The sequence below is a fragment of the Pteropus alecto genome, unplaced genomic scaffold, assembly GCF_000325575.1.
Source record: "Pteropus alecto unplaced genomic scaffold, ASM32557v1 scaffold16, whole genome shotgun sequence".
NCBI classification, from domain to species: Eukaryota; Metazoa; Chordata; class Mammalia; order Chiroptera; family Pteropodidae; genus Pteropus; species Pteropus alecto.
The window spans coordinates 2,634,673-2,658,038 of NW_006438867.1; the positions used below are offsets into that span (position 1 = coordinate 2,634,673).

The 23,366-nt window shown below is 36.5% G+C and overlaps 1 pseudogene; it reads right to left on the reverse strand.

Annotated features, from left to right (window-relative positions):
* Positions 1 to 20,443: 20,443 nt before the first annotated feature.
* Positions 20,444 to 20,965, reverse strand: LOC102899012 (annotated as a pseudogene).
* Positions 20,966 to 23,366: the final 2,401 nt, after the last annotated feature.

The following is a 23,366-nucleotide window of genomic DNA, read 5'->3' on the forward strand; positions in this document are numbered from 1 at the left end:
AAAATTAGCCATGGATATTTAGAGGCACCATAACAGGAAGTTGAGTATAATCATGTCCTCTGTGAGTACAAGACTCCCTGAGCGTCTTCGCTTTCGGGGCTCCTCACCTCATCATCCCGCCAACCCCAGCAGCAGCAGGTTCTAGCTCTCTGCTGACTCATGCCTGATCTTCCTCTGGTGCTTAGAAAGATTTTCTAATGAAACTTAGAATGCTTTTGCAACACCATACAATCTCCATATTTTAACTCTAATTTTATGAGGATGTTATTTTTGAAACCAGATCCTTTTTTTCTCATCACTCTAAAATTATACATCTGTTATTAATCATTATTGAGCTGCTGCTACTTTGTGTCTAGTTACAGGAACTAGGATAGCATTGTAAGTTAAAATAAGCAAAGTTCTTGCCCTTAAGTACTTTACTTTCCATTAGGGGGAAACAGAAAAATAAGTAGACGAATATATCATATAATGAGAACTAGTGATAAGTGCTAAGAAGAAAATCTGAAGCATGGTAAGTTGGCTAAGGAATCAATTAGAGGAGAACTTACCCTTTATAAAGTGGTCTGGGAAGAACTCTGATAAGGTTACATATGAACAGAAATCTGAATAAAAAGAACAAACCCTGTGGCTATCAGGAAACAGAGAGAGCTCCAGACAAAAGGACCAGCAAGTGCAAAAACCCTGAGAGGGAGCATGTTTGGTGTGTGTTATTAGTTCTCTCAGGCTGCCATAACAAACTAGCACAGACTAGGGGACTTAAACAACTGAAATTCATTTTCTCACAGTTCTGGAGGTTGGAAGTCCAAGATCAAGGTGCTGGCAGGTTTGGTTTCTCCTGTGGTCCCTCTCCTTGGCTTACAGACATTTGCCTTCTCTCTGTGTCCTTACATGACCTTTGTCTATACATGCATGTCCCTGCTGTCTCCTCCTCACTTTATAAGGACATTATCTAATTAGATTAGATTTTCATCTTTATGACCTCATTCAACTGTAATTACCCCTTTAAAGGCCCTATCTCCATATATAGTCATATTGTGGGTTAAGGCTTAAACATATGAATTTTAGGACACAATTTCATCCATCCAGCATGTTTGAAGAATAAAGATGTCAGAAAAATTATATATCAGTATTGCCATCCAAAAATGGAAGTTTGGTTTATTAGGACTCGTATTCATGTTTTTATTCATTCAGGACTTATTTATTCTTTATTAAGCATTTGCATTGTGTATAATAGTATGTGTAGGACTGGGAGATATAATCTTGAAAATAAAAGGATTTACTGAGGAACAAGTGATGTAATCCCAACAAGCTGAACAGCATCAGACGACATCAGAAAACTGGTTTACACAAGAGAAACTGCTAGTTTTAAATTTGATGCCCTTAACCTTGCCTCTATCTTGTTTTCTTCTTTTATTGCTCTTTTGCACTGAATTGTTCTTCTGTTATACCCAAAGAAAAATGAGAACAGTTTAATTTTTCCTGATAAGGAAGAAACTTCAAAAGGAAAAAAAAAATTATTTTGACCCCCCCCATAGCCTTAACAGAAAATTTATCTCCTTACTATCTACTTATTTTATTATTATCATTCTCTTTGGAGCAAGATGTGTACAGTTGTGTAACCCATAACCAGTGTATTTTGGTTATCCAGTGCTGAATAACAAATCACCCCAGAAATCAGTGTCTTAAACAACAACAGGATTGATTTTGCTCTCAAGTCTGCAACTTGGGCAGAACTTTACTTGTTTTTGGCTGGAACAGCTTGAAGGCTGGATCATCCTATGACTCATTCACTCACGTATCTGGCAGGTGCTGCCAGCTGTCAGCTGAGACTCTAGCTGGGGCTGTTGGCCAGAAGAACACATATGCAGGGCTTTCCATGTGGCCTGAGCTTCCTCACAAATGGTGCCTGGTTCAGAGAGAGGTTAGAGACAGAGACAGACAGAGAACCAGGCAGATGCCACATGACCTTTTCTAACCTAACTAGGACTTTTCCATTATTGGCTATTTTGTTTGTGGGTAAAATTCCCAATTATAGCATCATATGCTAATTCAAAAGTATTTTTATCATCTTGAACAACTTAAAAATTGTTTTATTTTAAAAGACTTAAAGTTGAGAAATTGTTAGATGTTCACAAAGTGACTCTATTGAAGATGAAGGCACATGTCAAAATGTAAATGAATTTGAGTAAAATTGTTTCTGAAACGAGAAGAAACATTTATAAATTGAAATATTTTATAAGATTATTTTAAATATGATTATGTAACCAAATTCATAGTCTATGGTTCAAGTAAACATTGACTATCTTATTAACATCCATTCTGTTGATATATTTATGTTGACCAAAAAGCTTTAAGTACCTTTACATTATGAAAATAGAGGCTCAAGTAATCTCACTTCTGGGTATTTATATGAAGAAACCCAAAACACTACTTTGAAGGGACATGTGAATCCATATGTTCATTGCAGCATTATTTACGATAGCCAAGAAATGGAGGCATCCTGGTGTCTATTAATGGATGAAGGGGTAAAGAAGAGGTGGTACATATATACAATGGAATATTACTCAGCCATAAAGAAGAATGAAATCTTGCCATTTGCAACAACATGGATGGATCTAGAGGGTATTGTGCTGAGTAAAATATGTCAGAGAAAGACAAATGTTGTATGATTTTACTTATATGTTGAATCTAGAGAACAGGGTAAACAAACAAAACAGAAACAAGCTCATAAATACAGAGAGCATTTTGGCGGTTGCTGGATTGGAGGGTGGAGTTGAGAGGATGGGGGAGGCAGGAGGGGGATTAATAAATACAAATTATTAGTTATGTATTATTAGTTATAAATACAAATTATTAGTAGTTATAAAATAGTTATGGGGATATAGAGTGTAGCTTGGGGAATATAGTCACTAATATTGCAGTAAGTGTACGGTATCAGATGGGCACTGGATGTATCGGAGTGATCACTTCGTAAGTTATGTTCAATCACTGTGATGTACACCTGAAACTAATATAATATTGTATGTCAATTGTAATTGAAAAATAAAATAATTTAAAAAATAAAATAAACAAAGTAGTTAAAAATGACAATGATTCTAGATGATATATACGATATTTGTTTCAAAAAAACAGTATATAAAAAGGCATTTAAAAAATGATTGATAATTGGATTAGATTAAAAATTAAGAAATTCTTAAAATATGCCATCAAGAGAGTGAAATGGAAAACACATAATAAAATTTAAAAAGGGAGAAAATAGAGGATCAGCTCACATTTGGGGTTCAGTTTTCATCATATATAATATTTTTAAACATTAGCTCTCTTTAATTTATTATCCCTGAGTCCAAATGCATGAATAACATAGTCTGTGTTTTTACTTTTATAATTAATTTCATTTCACTTTGTATCATTATGTGAGAGCTAATACTGACTTTTATAGAGTAAATGCATTATCAATATGATTAATCTTTGAACACAAGCAACCCAATACAGTACATTATACACAAAGGCCCATTCAATATAGATTCTACTGAAGTAATTCAGTAGGTCTATTTTAGACTGTCCCAACATGTAGCACAAAGAAATAATGGGACCCTTGGCAGAAAAAGCTCTCCTCAATTTGTGAGGTAACAAGAGCCTGACAGTGGATACATCAGGCCATGTTCAAAGCTGCTATCTGGAAAGGCCCAGATTCGGCTTATACCCTGTGCAAACTCGGTAACAACTTAAGCTCTTCTGTGTAAGACTGGCATTTTTCTCACACTGAATTAAATCAATTGTTATCTCTTTATGCATTTTAATACATGTATATTGTTATACATCTACTATAATGAAAATGAAAAAATATAGTTCTTTTTTCATTGTAATGTTAGAATTTAAAGGAGAAATATATCTTTTGGCTCAGAGGTAGTGGTTATGTCTAACATTTCATTTGTTCAATACATGTGTTCTCAAGATCTAATTAGAGCACCATTATTCTACTTGGTTATTCTCCATGGTGCCCTGAATGTTAGGAAGAGTAAAAGCTCAACAGCTGTGGATGGACAAAAGCAGTTACTTATTTCTATAAACAAAGGGATGTGTGTTTTCTATTGTGGTCCAATGTGACTGTTGAGTTACTAATTGGTTTTCACTTAGAAAACAGTATACAACAATATACTATTCAAAATCAGTAGATATCATTATCTCTCTTTGAGATGATGAATTAAATCAAGGTTGAATAAATGTCCTGAGTGAGGATGATCTTAAAAACAAGCCAAATTAAGATCTCTTCGAAAGGAGGAGGTGTTGGTCAAAGGACACAAAGTTACAGTTGTGCAAGATGAATAATAGAGAGCCTATCGCTAAGAATACTGTATTGTATACTTAAAATTTTGCTAAAAGGATAGATCTTAAAGTGTTCTCACCACTATATGTATGTATGTATGTACGTTTAGGATAGGAGGAAACTTTTGGAGGTGATGAATGTGTTTTTGGCATTGACTGTGGTCATGGTTTCACTTGTATGTACTTACTCCCAAACTCATCAAATTGTATACATTAAATCATACAGTTTTTATATGTCAATTATACCTCAATAAAGTGCTTTTTCATTGGTCTTCTTTCTCTGTGACATAAGGAACGTGAATTCGTATGACAGTTGATTTGAGTAAACTTAATAATATTTGAGTAATTAAATGATAGTCTATTTAATTAGATATGAATAGTTGTCTTCTCAACTATTCTGAATCAGTCTTCTTATGATATTCTGCTGGTACAGTCTGCTGAAATACATCATCTGCTATGACTCTTGGTTTCACTGATAGAGTCAGTGCTGACAGTACTATTTAACTCTGTGTTATTAGTCAATCAGTGTCTAAGGATTACAAGACCTTTATGAAAATTATATATTTATCTTTCAAGCTCGAGGTGGTTGAATCTTTACCTTATGGGAACATGCAATGAAAATATTGGAAAGGTGATTAAAGTTTAATAAAACTGCCAAGTCAATGAGATTGATCTTAGAGATAATATTTCTTGCCAGATTTCAGAAGTGATATAAAATTCATTTTCAAACATTTATCTGCAAAGCTTTTAGGATTTACTTACACTAAGGAGATACCATAGAAGCTTCAGGGAAAAAATAGAATATTTAGAGGCTTTGGAGATTTTTTTGTTATTTGTTTGCTAAGGCAAAGAAAAGCATTCTGGGAAAGGTACCAACTTATAAACAGCAATGAGTTATCTAAATTTGTTTTGGAAAGAAAATTAAAATGGCATGTGGAGCTGTTTTGATGTTTTTTCTCTTACATGGTTTTCTTGAAATTCCAAAGGAAATGAACAAAAAGGTCATTGGGGTGGGGGGAAATGCTTATATTTGGGATAAATTACTAATATGTCTTTCTCATATTTGTTGTTAACAATTATTTGACAAATGTGCTTATTTTTTAATTTAACCAAACCATCAGTTACCTACTAAGAATCAGGAATAAGGTGTACAAGATGGCTAGATAGTCTGCTTCTGACGACTGAGCAGATGGTTTTTTATTTTAAATCTTCCTGCAACAGAACACCTAAATGCCACATAAATTTTACAAAAATGCTTTTACATGTGTAGCTGGGATCACATAAAAGTAAGAGAATACCTAGGGATTTTACATAAAGGGACTACTATCTGAGCGCTAACCTAACTATGAGGCCTCAGTTGACCTCAAGGTATCTGATAGGCAGGGAACTTGAGCCTTGTTTCTTTGATCATTATTATTATTATTATTCCATAGAATTAATTTATTAATAAGCACACTGAAAATCCACATGTGCTTCAGCTTTCACGTTTACAGAGGAGCTTTTCGCCATGACATGTTAGGATTCCCCATCACTCCCTGGTGAGCTCTGCAAACACTGACATAGAGAAGATGGCTCATAGGACTCTCTGTTCCTAACTTCCCTTAGGTCCACCATGAATGTTAGTGGTTCCCCAAAGTAAATCTAAACTAGATACTCTTAGGAGATTTTTGGTTATTCTCCTGCTGGTCTCTATCCTGGAAACTGATGGAGAACTCCTAGAGAGTTCTATTATCTCTACCAAAATACATAAAAAGTGACTGCTTTTCTTTCATTAAATAGCAATCTGCAAAAAAATGTTACCATCTAAAAAGTGGCATACGCTTCACCAATCTACTGGTAAAAATGAAATTTGAATTAAGCATCACAAATTAGGTAATAGATAAAGCTTGTACTAAATGACCATTAAGGGACAGTCAGCTCCTTTTTAGTGGAATTCTTTTTAAGGAAGATATATGTCAGCTTCACACGGTTTAAACTAATAATTCTTCTGTGAACTACTCAAAGTATACATATACTGTCATGTATCAGAGCCAATTCCTATAACAATATGTAAAAAGATAAATTTGTAGGATGCTAACTGAATACTTCAATCTAAGTAATGATACCTATTAGTAAATATCAGGTTGCACTGTTAGTCTGTGGCTCTCAAACCAGAATAAACACTACATCTGTATTATCCTAAAATACAAGTCTTCTCAGAATTTCATTATGTACATCAACATTTATCATAGATCAACTAGTTTATATCTTTGTTCTTTACCAAAAAAAAATGCTAAGGAAAATATAACCAGACTTTATATGGTGTATAAATCATAATTCATGATTTCTTTACATATATAATATGACATGGCTCAGGAGCTATGTCCGCTGTCAAAACTCTAGTTCTTTTCAATGATATGTAATGTACTGCAAAATTAACTATTCCCATACAAAACATATCAAATATAGTAAAAAGAGCCTTGTGTTTTAATGCCTATTCTGAATAAGAACAAAAGGCCTTACCCTGGAGGAAAGCAGAGTTGGAATCAAGGCCCCATGACCCACTGACACACACAAAATTGACATTTTTACATCAAAACAGTGAATGAGAAGAAAAAAATTGTCTCTGGGGAAAAGGGAGAAAACCAGGGAACTTTGCTTTCTGACTCCTGCTCTGGATCAAAAAATAAAATAAAAACTGGGAACTCTTATCTGAGAATTTTAAACTATGACCTCTTTATTTGGATTTGTGGTTCAAATTACCTACGGCATCCAGGAAACATCAAACATGTAAAGGAGTATCAGGCTAGTAGTGTCTTAAAGCAGCTCGCAGAAGTAAATACAAGTCCTCTATGGAGAAATATACCCTCAACTCAGAGTGCAGGATTCCTGAAATCAGCCTCAGGATTCCCCAAATGAACAAAAGTCATCAGAAACTAAAAATGGCCGAATAAGACACCAAAGGATTTTATATATTGAAATTACCACATGGATAATGTAAAATAAATTAGGCCAGTTGTCAGTTTCAATGTGGTTCCTCTAAAGGTATCAAAAACACAAATAGGGAGTAACAGAATATCATAAATGACCAGAAAGTTTTGGAAAAATATCAAATAAAACTAAAAATTAAAAATAATATTATTGATGGAAGCAGTCTAAGTGCTGTGCTCTATTGCTGAATGAGTGGATAAAAAAAATGGGATGCGCGTAAACACACACACACACACACACACACACACACACACACACACACACACACTGCAGTATTTTAGTCAGCCCTAAAAAAGAAGGCAAATTGTCATATGCGACAACATGAATGGACCATGAGAGTATTGTACTAAGTGAAATAAGTCAGAGTTACAAATTGTGTATGATCTCACTTATACATGAAACCTTAAAAAAAAAAAAACCAAAGAAAAACAAACTAATAGATATTGATAACATATGGTAGGCAAAATGGGTGAAGGAGTTCAAAGGGTATAAACTTTCAGTTATAAAATAAGTAAGTCTTGGGAATGTAACATACAGCAGGGGTCCCCAAACCCCAGGCCGCTGACTGGCCTATTAGAAACTGGGCGCACAGCAGGTGAGCGGCAGGCCAGTGAGCAAAGCTTCATTTGTATCTGCAGCCAGCATCACCGCCTCAGCTCTGCCTCAGATCATCAGGCATTAGATTCTCATAGGAGCACCGGTCCCTGGTGCCAAAAAGGTTGGGGACCACTAATGTATAGCATGTTGACTATAGTTAATAATACTGTAGTGCATATTTGAAAGTTGCAAAGAGAGTAGATCTTAAAAGTTCTCATCACAAGAAAAAAGTATCAAGTTAGTATATCGGTTAAACAGCAAAATAGTCACAGCCAAAGAGAAATTTATTAAAGTCAAAGTTAGAGCTGAAGAAATTACACATAGTATAGCACAAAGAAACAAAACATATAAAAGTAAGTTAAGAGTCAGAGAGGGTAGAATAAGAAAATCTAATATAACATGGAGTTCCTGAAAGAGAATAAATAGAATAGGGCAGAGACAATATTCTAAAATATAAGAGTTAAGGCACTAAATTGTTCACTTTAAAATGGTTAATTTTGTTATATGAATTTCATCTCAATAAATTATTTTAATGTGTGTTTCTTGACATATAAATGTAATTTGCTATATGTTATAAATATAAAGAATTTTATATATGTGAATTATATCTTAACGTGTGTGTGTATGTGTCTGTGTGGAAATTCCAAGAATTGATTAAAGGGAGGCATCTATCCTCAGGTTCAGGAAGCACGATAAATCCCAGTAAGATAAATAAAAAGAAATGTACAATTAGAGAAAAAAAAGATTATCTCTGAAGCATTGACAATCAATTAACACTATGTTTTATTAAATTTATTAGGGTGACATCAACAGACTTCTTAGAGTAACAGTGGAAATTAGAATAGGTTGAAAAATACATCCTCCAGAGGTTGAGAGACAGTAACGTCCATTGAAATAGAATAATTCAGGTAAACTGTGCCTGAAGAGTGTGAGCAAAAGGACATTCTCCTAAGGATATACTTCAGAAAGGGGTAAAGTTATTCCTGAAGGAAGAACTGAGATAAAAAGGAATAATAGTAAACAGAAATTTGCAAATATGAATAAATCGACACAAATATTATAACTTCATAATTTGAAGGATAAAATATGGCAGACTTATCAAAGCATTTAATCTACTTCAGAAATTTCTTCTCCATCATATTTCTTTCTCTAGTCATGGGAATGTACCATTATCTGAGCAGACCTTGGCTTCATCCATCAAAAATATAAATATGAGCCTTCCTTTTCCTCCCCTATTCTCCTTTCTCCTCTCAATATTGTAGACTGAAAATTCATAAATTTAGAACTGATATTCATGCTTTCAGCAAACATTGAGTACTTGCTTTGTGCCAGGCACTGGAGATACAAAACAACTTACCATCTAGACAGATATGTGAATAAATACAGGTCATACGATGCTAGAGATGCTGTAATAAAAATATTCAGACAGGCAAACAAAAGAGAGAGTGACTGATTCTGAAACCTGAAGACATTGAAAAACTCTTCATAAAAAAATTGTTCCCAAGCCAGCCAGGGAAATCAAGGGCAAGGATGCATACATGTGCTGAGGGTTGGTGTGAAATTAGATGACATTGTAGAGGAACTTCAAAAAAGTTTCACGTGGTCTTAGCATGAAAAAGGAGAGGCTGGAGCCACAGCTAAAGTTATAGCTAAAGAGAAAGGCAGGGACCAGTTCCTGAGGCCTTTGGTCTTCCACCCTAAGAAGTTTAGGCTTTAGCCCCAGGGCAGCAGAATCACTGAAGTGTTTTTAAGCTGAGAAGTTACATGGATAGATTTGCCTTTTAGACATATCACTTGCCATTGATGTGACAGGTAAACCAAAAGATGGGATTTCTAAATGAATATTAGGATACATAGCCAACCTGTAGAGTAATACAAGAAAACATCTAAAACTTTAGGAATAAGATCAGGAAATATGACCATCTAACATGAAAACCATTGAGAATTGACAAAATGCTGAGATCAGCCAACCTCAAAATATTTTCAATATCGGTCTCATCAGCCAGATACACTTAATAGAGATGTAAGATACATATATCAAGGAGACCAGACAGGCTCTTCACCTTTCTGAGCTAACACCAAATTAGAGAGGAAGAGCTGATATTTAGAAGCGTATGTTTCCAGAGTTGCAAAGAGCGTTCATCATTGGTCAACACCTCACTAGCTTTATTCCACCTTTGCGCTTAACATCTGATTCATTCTTCTGAGCAGAGTACCCTAAGTGAATAACAGGTACCAAATTATCCTGCCAATTATTGCTCTCTTTGTAAATTAATAACTTAATTTTCAGGATCATTAGTCTCTCTTTTGGTTTAAATAAACCAACTCCGCAGAATTTCATCGACTTCCAGCAAACTGGTAATATTTATTTTTCTGAGCCTAACAAAGCTTAGGACTACGGATTCATTCAAGATAATGCTCACTTGCAAGCAAGTTTCTCCTTGGCATTATATCTACTGCAATAATAAGTGTGATTATCTAAATGTCCTAGGAAACATCATCCTTCTCTGAAATTCTCTGGTGTATATCCAACTATGCAGCACAAAGAAAAGCATACATTTCTCTGAACTTTTTTTCCTGGAGTGCTATACTCAAATTTTGATTGGCTGAATAGCTTGTTGCCTTTTACCCATCAAACAAAGGTTGAGATTTTATAACTTGCTAGGAGATTTTTCTAGATTCATATTTTGAATCTATGGGCTTTGGATCTGAGGGTTTTAAGCTAAACTAGAACCAGGTACATCTTAGTAATTTCTGTTCATTGGCCATGGTCTGGAATACTGTACATTAGCATTCCACAGGTTTTAACAAAATGTTTATGAAGTTTTAGATTTTCTACTGACTCATACTTTCAAAAATTTTAATATTTACTTCTAAATATCCTCAAACTTGTCATGTTATGATGAAGAGCAAATTTTAAAAATAATTGGAAGCATTTCAAGCACCATCAGCCAACTTCCCAAAAGAAGTTGCAACCTTTGCGTATAATTACATTTCAACAGCTAAATCCAGGTTTCTTTTTAGTTATATTACAAGATATATATGGTACTAATTAATTATCAACTTCAGACTGTATCTGAATCTTGTCACTTTTCTAAGTTGTTAATGAACATGATATTCTGTGAAAACCAATGCTTAAACAAATAATTATACTAGTAAGTCTTTCATCCTGAAATAACCACTGACTTGCTATCGCATTTTTCCTTTTTTATTTCACAGCTATAGTATTAATTAGCAAACACCAGCTGCATAGTTGATTTGTACTTCACTGTCCTTTAATTCCTTTTCCAACCCACATACCATTTTCGACACTCTCCCCTACTTTGTTCCTTTCCGTTACACCCACCTTCATATTTCCAAACAGGATCAACTGCTGCTGATTTTAGAACTGTTGGCATATTGCAATGGTGAGAACAAAAATTGTTCTGGGGTATCTATCTGAACAAGTTGTGGTTTAAGTAGAAGCCATGGGATATTTTTCTGGCTCCAACCACCTCTCATAATCTCAATGATTTTTTACCTGCCCCTGACACCATGGCTCCCCCATGGGACCGGACTTGGTTATAGAGAAGCAGAAGATGACATGAATGAAAGTGGTGTGCAATTCCATTCTACTGCAAGCTGTAGCCTCACTCTCTGCGCAGCTTGTCCCGGCCTTACGGACAGTGAGATGCTAGCTTCCCCTTTTAAGATCAGGCACAGACTTGTCACTCACTTCCTTGATTATAACCAATAGGAGTTTCAGGAGAATCTCCAGCTGAGAAAGAACTTCTGTACAAGCAATATCTGCCATTTGCAACAACGTGAATAAATCTGGAGGATATTATGGTAAGTGAAGTGAGACAGACAAAGACAAATATATGTAGAATCTTAAAAAAATGGAACTCATGGAAACAGATAGCAGAATGGTGGTTACCGGGAGCTGAGGAGTTGGGGAGATGGGGAGACGGGGAGATGCTAGCCATCAGTTGTTACGATGAATAAGCTCCAGGGATCTAATGTGCAGCATGGTGACTATACTTAATACTGTGTTGTTTATTTGAACTTTGCTAAAAGAGTAGACCTTAAGCATTCACACACACAGAGTATATCGGGCGATAGCTGTGTTAATTAACCTGATTGTGGTAATCATTTCACAAAGTATATGTATGACAAATAATCATGTGGTACACTTTAAATGTGTACAATTTAATTGTCAAATATACCTCAATAAAGCTAAAACAATATATGATGCAGACTCTTCTGATTGGGGTCATATTTTCATAGATCTATAGACCTAGAGATGGCATCCATTACTAACATGGGTATCATCCTTCTAGAGTTTACAAAATATCTTCTTTATTTCATTCTTTTTTCTCCATTTGAGAAGTTTGCTGAAGTTAAATAACTGACCTGAAGTTGCCCTGTGTTGTAGGTTGAATAATGGCCCCCAAAGATTTCCACACCCTAATCCCTGGAACCTGTCAATGTCACTGTACATGGGACTTCACCAGTGTAATTAAGGCAAAGATTTAGAGGTGGAGAGATTATCCTGGATTATCTGGGTGGGCTCGATGGGTCACCAGGGTCTTTATGAGAGAAAGCAGTAGACGATGTGATGAGAGAAGTAAAAGATTGGAGTGATGGGAAGAAATGGTTATGAGCCAAGGAAAGCGGGGAGCCTCTAAAAGCTGGAAGAGGCGAGGAATGGATTGTCACCTGGAGGACCCAGGAGGAACCAGCCCCGTGGACACCAAGATTTTAGCCCTGGAAGGCTCATTTGGGGCTTTTGAGAGAGAATAAATGTGTGCTATTTTAAGCCACTAAATTTGTAGTAATTCGTTATAACAGCAAAAAGATAACTAATATACCCAGGAAATGCTTGTTTCCGTGTTTTCAGTGCCAGGCAGGACTGCGATGCCTGTTCCGTGGCACTCATAATGCTTGTGCTATTGTTTTCATGAAAATTTTTTAAAGTTTCATGTCATGAGGTAGATCTTATATCAAGTCCCGGTCTTTTTCTAAAAAGGAGGCAAGAAGACTGCAAATTATATGTTTTAGAAATTTTCTTTTCAAATTCACAGCTACAAGGAGAAATTTCTACTTTTTTAGTTGTCCAAATAGACAATCTCTTCGGGCTTGGAAAACTTTTAATTACTCCTTGACTAATTAGAATTTCTGTATTAAGGATGACTAGAATTTCATAAAAATTATTTTTTAAAGAAAACTTCAAGTAGGATGAACTCGATAGATCCTGAAATCATCTTGCTCGCTAGCATCTTATTTCTATCAGGGATTGTCTCGTTTCACACAGTTCCATTGAAGATATAAACAGCCAAAATATAGTGTCTGTCTGCTGTGGTTTCTAAGTAATGGTGACACTTTTGCCTCCAATAAATCCTAATGTGATAATAATAGACTTGCCTTTTGCCAAAATCTCTTAAATTTCCAATTTATATGACTGAAACAAAAAAAATTAATTCTTTTCTGAAAGGAAGATTGTAAAGCTAATTTCCCTAATGCCTTATGATTCACAAAGTTAAAAGTATTCTAGTGATTACTTTGGATTCCTGATAGGGTTTCAGAAAGAGAAAAGAAGAGTAGTCAATTATATTTGGGGTCAGACAAGCTATATTACAGTTTAAAGAAGCTGATTTTCTTTTTACAAGACTTCAGTTATGGACATTGTTCAAAGGGTTATGTGGAAAACTGTGTCAGGAGTCAGAGAAACTGCGTAAGAGAGAAATAGGGTTGTTTGGACTGAGCATAGAAGAGTTGTTTCCAGTGGGTCTGGCCCTTTTGGCCATCCTCAAACAATTTCCAGAAAATCTGAGATTTAGGAGAGCCTGGGGTCAAGAATATTCCAAAATAGATTCACAAATATAGACGATAATCTGGTGACAGCCAGAGAAAGGGAGGTTGGGGGGCTGGAAGAAAGAGGTGAAGGGTTAAAGAAGAACAAATTAGTAGTTGATAGATGGTCATGGGGCTGGGGAGCACAGCATAGGGAATGCAGTTAGCCTTAAGGTAATGGCTAGGTGGAGAGCCAGAAGGGTGATAGAGTAATTGAGGGGATTGTTTCATAAACCATATAAATGTCTAACCAAACAAATAAAAAAATGAATAAACTCATAGACACAGACAACAGTGTAGTGGTTACCAGAGGGCAAGAGGGTTTGGGGGAGGATAAAGAGGGTAAAGTAGGTCAAATATATAGCGACTGAAAGAAACTAGACTGGATGGTGAGCACACAATGCAATATACTGATGATGTATTATAGAATCGTACAGTTGAAACATGTAATGTTATTAACCAATGTTACCCCAATAAATTTTTAAAAATATTTCAAAAGAAAACTAAATATAAACAGACCAGAAAGGAAGAAAGAGAACCTCAAACTCACCCTCATGTGTTTGCCACTGTAGCCATAGATTTACAACAGTGCTTGACACATGGTAGACACTCAGTAGTAATTGTGGAAAGCATGCATAAGTGCATAAACGAATGAATACAAAAGGAGCTGCTTCCTTGAATATTTTTCCAAGAATGAATGCTATGTCTTAATGGCACTAAGCTTATTTACTCCTAGAGGAATCACTGTCACTCTAAACAAATATTTGAGCTGTGGTGTATAGGATACTTTATCAAGCCAAGAATACTTTCATTATCAAAAGACTTTCCCCTGCAGTCAATGCCTTCTTCAACTGAGCATAAAACAACCTACTGTTCTTTAGTAACAATGAATCATATTATGGTTTGATATGTTTCATAACAACTAGCTGTTTTTGAGGCTGCATTGAAGGCTCAATGGTCTAGGAGGGGAGAGAAGAGCATTGGATCGAACAGTTTCTATCCCTGATACAGAGGCATATCACCAGGATGGGGATGTATTTATCTCCAGCCAATATATGTCATGTAATGTTCTTTATCATAAGTGACTTGGGATTTTTGCTTAACATTTGATATACATGAAGAATATGGTAAACATAATTTTCCCCTAAATTTTAATACAATTTTTCCCTAAAAGTCCAAATCTATTAAAAAGAAAGCAATTTCAAGCAGTGCCTCCAGCCTGACGTTACAGTTGTAATAATGTACGCTGGGATCTGGGGACAGTAATAAGGCAGAGGAAGTGTGTCACACTTGCGTCTGTTTTGTCATGCTTCAATGTTGAAAGTTGAACAAGATAGCAAAGTTGAACCCCTACAGGAAGGAGATCTACGGCACAGGGAGAGGAACAGAGCATGATATACAATCCCCTAAACACAACAGAGGGACAGTTAGGGACATAAATGGAGGGTCAAGCATCAGGAAAAGTAACTTTCCAAGGAGCCAGGTGAAGCCAAGTAAAAAGGAAGTGAGCCTGACCGCTCGGGCAGTGATGGCCTTGAGCATGGTTCTGGCATATGCACAGTCTGGGTGAGTATGCAGAGATCAGGACAGAGGCAAGGAAATTAGTAAAGAACAAATGTCAGGAAGGGTATTTTAAGTTTGAAGATGGCAAGTAGATGGTCTACAGAAGGACACAGTCAAGATTGATCTTGGTTTTGTGATTTTTTTTATTGTGGTAAACAGGTAAAATATAAAATTGGCTATTTTAACTGTTTTTAAGTGTATAATTCAGTGGCATTAAGAATATTCACAATGATTTGACACCAAAAGCAAAGGTAATAAAAACAAAAATAAACAAATGGGGCTACATCAAACTAAAAAGCTTCTACACAGCAAAGGAAATCAACAAAATAAAAAGGCAGTCTACCGAAAGGGAGAAAATATTTGCAAATCAAATATATGATAAGGGGTTAATAGCCAAAATATACAAAGAATTCATATAACAAAATAGCCAAAAAAATAATAATCCAATTAAAAACTGGGCAGAAGAACCAAAGAGATATTTTCCAAAGGACATATAAATGACCAACAAGTAGATGAAAATGTGTTCAACATCACTAATCAGGGAAATATAAATAAAAACCATAATGAGATATCACTTCACACCTGTTAGAATGGCTATTATCAAAAAGACAAGAAATAACGTGTTGGTGAGGATATGGAGAAAAGAACCCTTGTGCACTGTTATTGAGAATGTAAATTGGTGCAGGCGCTATGGAAAACAGTTCAGAGTTTCCTCAAAAAATTAAAAATAGAACTACTATATGATTCAGCAATTTTACTGCTGGATATTTATCTGAAGAAATCCAAAACACTAATTTTAAAAGATAGCTGCACACCCCATGCTTATTGCAGCATTACCTACAATGTCCAAGACAGAAACAACCTAAGGGTCCTTTGATGGATGAATGGATAAAGAAAATGTGAGATAGATATATATATAGATATATATAGATATATATATATTGCAATATTCAGATATAAAAGGGGTAGAAATCTCGTCATTTGTGACAAAATATATGGACCTCAAAGGCATGAAATAAATCAGACAGAGAAAGACAAATACTCTGCGATCTCACTTTTATGTGGAATCTAAAACAAAACAAAAAACCAAGCTCATAGAGTCATAGATACAGAAAACAGATTGATGATTGCCAGAAGCAGGAAGTGGGGGAGTGGGGAAGATGTGAAAAGAGGTCAAAAGGTACAAACATTCAGTTATAAAATAAATAAGTCATGGGATATGATGTGCAGCATGACGACTATAGTTAATTATACTGTATTGCATGTTTTGTTTTGTTTTTTTTGAAAAACAGATTGTTTCTTACTTCGCTCCATGGGTTAACAAAAACATGTTCACCATCTCAAACCTTTTGTGTGACCTTTCATTTACCAAATTTCCACCATAAATTCTTAATAATTCTCCACAATATGACACCAAATGACTTCCATCTTCATGCTCTGCATTCTCTTACTGCAGTCTGGCTTCACCAAAGAACTTAGAAGAAGGCCACCAAATTTCTCATCTTACAAGTCCCACTATCAAAGAAAGTGACCCACACTTTCTCCTACGGAGTGGAAAAATTCCAAGACAACACAGATTAGGAAGATCACCCATTACATATCTAATCAATTGGGTATCAGGTCAATAACACAGGAATGTCTGTTGCAGCCATAGGTAACCAGGAGGAAAAATAGAGGATATATGGTCAAAGATAGATGTGCACTAAAAATGATAAAATTATTTTTACAGACATTTCTTTTGGTTATAATTAATAATTTAAATTAGGCTGCTTATAAAAATCACGAGCATCATTATTAAATAATTTAAATCCCAAAGTTAGAAATTTTTAATTATATGCTTATATATCAGAACCTTTTAAGGAGACTGCTAATAAATACTGTCAAAATTTGCAAATATAGACTATAGACTAGTGGTTACAGCGGGTAGGGGTGGGGAAGGAGTAGGGAGGTAGACGGGGTAAAGGGGGTCAAATATAGGGGGTAGGGGGAGGGTGAAGTGGGTAAAAGGGATCAAATATATGATAGCTGAAGGAAACTGGACTTTGGGTGGCAAACACACAATAGAATATACAGATGTCAAATTATAATATACACCTGAAAATTACATAATTGTATTAACCAATGTTACTCCAATAAACTTAATTTTTAAAAAGTTAAAAAAATTGCAAATAAAGTTTTTAAGTCAGAATTGAAAGCCACAATAAGCAACTCCTCTGTATAGTTATTACCTCTAACCAAGGCCTAGGAATTTACCTAGACAAATAGCTTTTATAACCTACCAAAAAATAGGATAGTTCATAAATTCTCTAAACTGTTTTTCCCTGCTGTGGCCAGCCCTTGATCTATGACTGTAAAACTTAGCAAACTTCAGCATGCTCTAATGTTAGTTTTATTAAGTTACTGAAAATCTCTATAAATTAGCATTATTTCTCAAATCTGGAAACTTTTCTCATTCTGAATGCTTAGACATTTAGGTCACGAATTGAAATGCTAGTAAAAAACTTTCATCTTCAGTCAAGTTGTATAGTTTCATGGCATGAAACTGACAAGAGTATTTAAACATTCAGAGCATGCAAATACTTCAAAGCATTATGAACTTTGAACTTAGCACATTTTACTAAATTTCAGTATTTCCAACTACAGGAAAACCAAACTGCTATCAGGTTTGAGATGATTTAAGCTAACTCAAATTCTTCTTGATTCTTGACATCAATATTAGATTTACAGTTTTATTATAGTAACAAATAGTTTTGTTACAGTGAGAGCTATGCACATATACAGATTATAATTAAATTCATATAGAACAATACTTACATTTTTAAGTTACAACTTTTGATCCTAAATGAAGTACAGCTTAAGTTTACAAGAAAGATAAGAAAATACACAAGACAAAAATAGAGTTGACAGTAAAAATATAACTATCCGTTCTTGATACAACATGTGGAAACTCTTAGAAAGCTACGTCTTCTTAATCTGATCGTCCAAATCGTTAAAGTATAGATGATTCAGCACCATTTTGCCAGAAATTCACTTGGCAGGATCACAGACTAACATTTCTGAGAGCAGATCCAATCCATTTTCATCCAAGTTTTTGACATGGGATCTAGGCTTCCTGGGTTCCACGTGGGAAACGTATTCCTGTAGTCCTGGAAAGATTCTGCTTCTGGCCACACTTCATTGTAGGGGTACCCAAAGCTCTGGAAATTCTGAAGAGTTGAGATGCAGTTTGAGTAAAGAGGCTGCTCAGAACCCAAGAGGATTAAATAAACAAGTTTCCAGAAGAGGAGCTGCCTCTGCTGTTTAATTGCTGTGATTAAAACACCAGTAACAGTGTGCCTTCAATGTCCAGCAGCCGGGGAGGTAGAAATGTGACACAGCAGTGGTCTCCAGTCTTTTTGGAACCAGGAACTGGTTTAGTAGTGAGATAATTTTTCCACAGACCAGGGACGTGTGGATATGGTTTTGGGATCATTCAAGTGCATTACATTCCTTGTGCACTTTATTTCTATTATTACATTGTAACATATAACAAAATAATTATACAGCTCACCATAATGCAGAATCAGTGGGAGCCCTGAGCTTGTTTTCCTGCAATTAGAAGGTCCCCTCTGGGGGCGATGGGAGACAGCAACACCCGAAATGTGTTGCTTATGTCCAGTCCACCCTGTAATCTCGTTTTGGTTCCTGTCACTGCAGAAAATCTGCTTCACAAAGATAGGATGTTGGAAATGGAAGCAGCCTTTTCAGTGCTTTTGTGACAATCTCAGGATAGTCTGCCTTGACTTTAATGCAGAACGTATGGAGAGTTAAAGTCGTCTCAAACATACTTTTAAGTATATCGTCATATGTGATCTCAAGCAGTTATCCTCTTCTAGCACAGACAAAGTCGATTCACCTGGCTTATTCACAAACGGGTCCATTCCTTCCCAGTTCGGGGGTCTTTTATGGTTGGGACGTCATGCTCAACCTCTTTTGAAGGCTGAAATAGGTGACCATGCGCCAGCTGGGAGAAAGAAGGCTCGGTCTCTTTCAAAATCTCTGCTATGTTTGAAACACGTCAAAAATCCCAATGTCCACTTGTTGCTCCCATAATTCCAGTTTGGCTTTGAATGCGGCCAATTTATCTGCTAACTTGACCACTGTTGTCATTCTCCCTTAAGGTGACAGATCAAGCTGGTTAAGCAGGTTGAATATGTCACACAAATAAGCAAGTTTTGCGACCTATTCTGTGTCACAGAAATGTGCTGCCAGTGGTGACCGATTTTCTAAAAGAAGTCTCTAGAGTGGCTCTCATAACTCAGAAACTCTGGCCAGTGATCTACCGATAGAAAGCCATGTCACTTCCGTGTATGAGAGGAGACGCGTGTGCTCTGCGTCCATCTCCCCACAGAGCTGCACGACAGACGTGAGTTAAGGGCATGTACTTCAAGTGGCCGATCCTTTTAATCACATCCTGCAAAACGTTATTAAATTCAAGTGATATTTTTCAGCTAGCCAGCTTTCCTCTATGGATGACACAGTGTGTAGACTCACATTCAGAAGCAACCTCTTTGACCCAGGTAGTGAAATCATAAAGCTGTAATGGCAGCCACTCCATCCGTGCATATACCGACACAAATGACCAATTCAGTTTTCCTGATAGGTAATCTTTCAAAGATTTGAATAGTTCTGCATCTGTGATGTCAGTTGGCAACAAAAGTGTGCATAACATACCCTCACACACATCCTCCTGAAAAATAGATCACACAAAAACAAGCATTATTGCCTTGTTGTCAACATCTGTAGACTCATCAACCTGGATGCACACTGCAGTGGCTCATTATTTAATCCACTCTAACAATTGTGCCTCATTGTCCTCTGCTATTTCAGTGATTCGTCTAGTTTTGGTGCTAGCTGAAAGAGGAACACATGCCACCTTCTGCAGCTTCTCCTAAAAGTTCATGACGAATGTCTTTAGCAGCAGGCAGGACCAACCCTTCACTTATACTAATAAGGAGCACGCAACTCAGGTCCCTCGCATGCACAGTTCACAATAGGGTTCACGCTCCTAAGAGAATCTAATGCCTGATGATCTGAGGCGGAGCTGAGGCGGTGATGCTAGCGCAAGGGAGCGGCTGCAAATACAGATAAAGCTTCACTTTCGCTGGCCCACCACTCACCTCTTCCTGTGCAGCCCCGTTCCTCGGGAGTTGGGGACCCTAGCTCTAATAAATATTCCAAAATCTCTGGCAAGGCCGAAATCAGACAGTTTAATTGTTCCTTTGTCATTAATCAATAGATTTTGAGGTTTTATGTCTCTGCATAGAACTCTTCAAGAGTGGCAAAACACAATCTCTTGTAGGATTTGGTACAAATAACTCTTAACAAGTGAAGAATCCACAAACCTACCAGGAAGGATAGAATCCAAGTATTTCTTTAGATCCACGGGAAGGAATTCAAAGATGAAATATAACCTGGAATCCTGCATGAGCACATCTTGAAGATTGACTACAGTTGGATGACAAAGTTCTTTTAATAGAGAAATTTCTCAAATTGCAGTTCTAGGAACCCCTTCCTTTTTACTTTCTAGTCTAATTTTCTTCATGGCTACCACTTTACCTGCAGTTTTGTGTCTACCCTTATACACAACTGCATACGTACTTCCTCAGATCTTCTCTATTTTGGTATAGTCTTCCATAGTTAAGCAATAGGTTTTCCAGAGCCAGCTTTGAAGCTAAGTGCCTGTATTGCATGTTTGAAAATTGCTAAGAGAGTATATCTCAAAAGTTCTCATCACACAAAAAAATTTTATAACTATGTACAGTGACATGTTACTTAGACTTACTATGGTGATCATCTTACAATCTATACAAATATCAAATCATTACATTGTACTCCTGAAACTAATAGAATGTTATGTGTCAATTATGCCTCAATTAAAACAAAGAAATAGTAGGTTTAAGAAACACAAACAAACAAACAGACCGCTTGCCTGTGTCATAGCGAGCAAGGTGTGAACGGTTTGAGATGAAGTCAGTAAAGTAGCCAGAAGCCAGGTCAGGGATTTTGTGAGCTCTGTTGAAGAGTTTGGATTTTACTCTAAAAGTAATGAGAAGCTAGTGAAAGATTTTAAGTGAGAAGTGACTTGATCTGATTTACCTTTTTTAAAGATCATTTCGGCCACTTTGTAGAGACCTTGGGTCAAGGGTTGAAGCAGGGACAACCGTGAAGATCACTGTAGCAGCCTGGGAAAGAGACGATGGTGGCCCAGCATAAGCTGTAGCGGTATGGACAGCGGGGAAGGGAGAGATTTAAGATATGTTTAGAGGTAGAGACAACAGAATTTGCTTCTGAATTAAATGTGGGTTATGCAGGAGAGAGAGGCATCAAGGATAACTCCTTGTTTTCTTGTCTGAGAGGCTGGATGGCACCATTAACTGAGACAGGGATGAGTGGAGGAGAAGAGGGTTTGGGACGTAGACATTAAGAGTCTTATCATAGTCATGTTGTGACGGTGGCATCCATTAGATCTCCACGTCAACACAGCAATCAGGCCATTGAATATATGAGTATGGAGGTGTGGAGAGATAAAACTTTTAGAATTCTTCATCACAGGTAGTATTTAAAGCCATAGGTCTAAGCGAGATTACTTCAAGAGAGTGTATTGCTCAAGAAGAGAATGGCTCTCAGGACAGAGCCCTAAAGAGCTTCAACATTTAGAGAGTAAGCAGAGATGAAAACAGCAACAGCACAACAACAACAAAAAGCTGAGAAAGCAGTGAGAGAAGAGGAAAAGAATGTGTGTGATGTCATGAAAGCCAAGGAAAGAAAGTGTTTCAAGGAGAGAGCAGTCAGTTGTGTCAGTTGTGCTGAAAAGTAAAGTAGATAAGAAAAGGAACTGGTCAGATCATTCATGAGACCGTGAATAGGGGTCTTGATGCCTGGGAGGGTGCTGAACGCAGTCCAACTTCATGTGGTCCTGCTTTTCACTTCAGTGAACAATTACTGAGACTCTACTGGTTGCCAGTTACTAGGCCAAGTGAGGGGGATAGAAATGAAAAAGTCCTGGAGGAGAAAAACACGAAAAAAAATAGCTATAATTCAGGAAAACAAATTAGACAATAAAAGACTGTTTCAAGATGATATGAAAATGGCAGAGTGATTAAGATAGAGATGCCTGAAGTCCTGGCACTACTGCTTAGAGCAATGTGACAATTGCTAATTATGTTATTTTCTCAAGATGGGCCTGTTAATACCGATCTGAACACCTTGAGACATAGAAAGCATTTGTAAAAATCAAATACTAAATAGAGACCAGACTTGAAAATTCCCTGAGCAGACAGAACCAATTAATCCATATAAGGAAATTTAATTTAGCTTATTCTGCAAAACAAGTGGAACTTAACTTGGGCCACTTGTTGTAAATGCCTCTGAAAACTATAATGAAAACTTAAACCGTTCCTCAAATTTGACACGAGGTAACCACTTTTAACCACTCCCTTACCACTAGTGAACTTCTAATGCTACAGCCAGTCATTGTGAAGGATAAATAACCCCTGCGTTTTCACTGTGTAAGCTGTCTTATGACAATATATCTCTGAGCCTCAATCAACTGTTGGTTTGAGAACTCCCAGTCTGCGAACTGTCCTTATTTGCACGATCAATTCTTACTAAACACTACTTTACTGATCCAATGGTTTTGATTTTGCTACTTTTGGATTTTTGACACATTTTATAAATGACAGCCATGGAATGTGAACTAAGAAGAGGGAAGAGGACTGTCAGAGAATCGAGTAAGATGTCATAGAGAAGGTGACATTTAGAACTGGTTCCTGAAAGAGTTGGTGTGAGTCTATCAGGCTTGCAAGAAGCATAAGGAATTTCCAGACTGAGGAAAGCCAAAGACCACGAGCAAAGAGAGTTGAAAGTGCATGGCCACTGATACGCATTCAGTTCAGTGGGACTGCTCGTGGAGTGTGGGGTGTGGGGGATGTAGGGAGCTGAATCCATTTGGCTGGGACCAATTAGATGTAATGAGCCTTGTGGGCCATTTGTAGGGATTTGGACCTTGATCTTCAGGCAGTAGGAGTTCAAAAAAT